The 1415-nt window shown below is 39.3% G+C and overlaps 1 pseudogene; it reads left to right on the top strand.

The window, feature by feature from the left end:
• The first annotated feature begins 621 nt into the window (after window positions 1-621).
• On the top strand, window positions 622-977 carry LOC123167183 (zinc finger protein 2-like; annotated as a pseudogene).
• The last annotated feature ends 438 nt before the right edge of the window (window positions 978-1415 follow it).

Here is a 1415-nt window from a genome sequence, read left to right as displayed (position 1 = left end):
TTTACTCTATATTAAAATAATTCAGGATTACAACAAGTTATAAAATTTCGAATTTTTAAAAACATATCTTGAATTCAAAAAATGTTCACAATTTTAAAAACAACAAAAAACGATTTCAGTGAGTTTTCATATTTGATGAAAAAAATCTTTATTATAATTTTTAATAATGAAGATAAATTTTTTTTATTTGCTGTACACATTTCAAATTTGATGAACATTATTTGAAACTTGATGACCGAAATTTTATTCAAGCACACTTTTTTGAAAAAATGATGAACATATTTTTTAATCCACTCAACAATTTTTTATTTGATGAACATTTTTCTGAAAAATGATGTTTTTTTAATGTAATGATTTTTTTAATTTGATGAACATTTCTTGAAAACAATGAACAAAAAATAGAATTTGGTGAACGTTCTTTTAGTTTGATAATTTTTTTAATATTACTGAATATTTTGTAAATCTCATGAACAAAAAATTGAATTCGATGAACATTATATGAATTTTGAACTTTTTTTACATGGTTGAACATTTTTTGAATTCAGCTTGGCAACTTGTGCTCTCCAGATTTGAAGGAACTTAGCTAGCTCACCTCACACATAACAGCCATATACGACAACAATGGAGCAAGCGGCGAGCAGCACGGAGGAGGAGGTCAGCCTCGAGCTCACCTTGGCCGTGCCGTGAGCGTGGCGCCGGCTGCGCCCCTCCCCGGCTTCTTCCTCTGCGTCTACTGTGACCACAAGTTCCACAACGCGCAGGCGCCTGGCGGTCACCAGCATGCGCATAAGCAAGAGCGCGCTGTCGCCAAGCGTCGCCGGGAGACCGCTGCCGCCACCGCGCAGGCTTGGATGGCATGGAGGGCTGCTGCCGCTGCTCCGATACCTGATGAGCCTACGGCAGGCGGTGTGCCACACAAGCGCAGCGGGAGCTCGTCGGAGCGCGACCACGAGCTGGACTTGTCTCTCAGGCTATAATCGGTCGGCCCATTGATCCATCTGTGCTAGAGTATCCTTGCTCCGTACGCATTGTTTATTGGGACGAGCTATATGCCTATATGTAAGTCGCCTGAAATTTATTTTGGATAAATTATGTTTTTGGGCCATTTGATTAATATTCAACGGACACTTTTCCTTTTCTTCCTTCAGCTTTCTTCCTTCCCCAACCAATCTCCCTCCATCAAATTGATTTAACCAAATTGCAAATTGAGTCACTTTACATATAGATGTTGTGTTGGCTATTTCCGGTGCTATAAGGTATGTATGAGTCCGGAAATGCATTGGAGCTCTCGGGTGCCACACACCCCTATATGAATATATCAATATTAAAAAACACCAGGACATTGCAAACAATTATGGAATTTTGGGATATCAAATATGATCGCATATTCTACTCCCGCGTTTAGTTTCGCGAGG

This window comes from Triticum aestivum, chromosome 7D (genome assembly GCF_018294505.1).
Source record: "Triticum aestivum cultivar Chinese Spring chromosome 7D, IWGSC CS RefSeq v2.1, whole genome shotgun sequence".
Taxonomy (NCBI): Eukaryota; Viridiplantae; Streptophyta; class Magnoliopsida; order Poales; family Poaceae; genus Triticum; species Triticum aestivum.
Note: the sequence above shows the minus strand (reverse complement) of the source record. Positions and strands in the feature narration are given on the sequence as shown.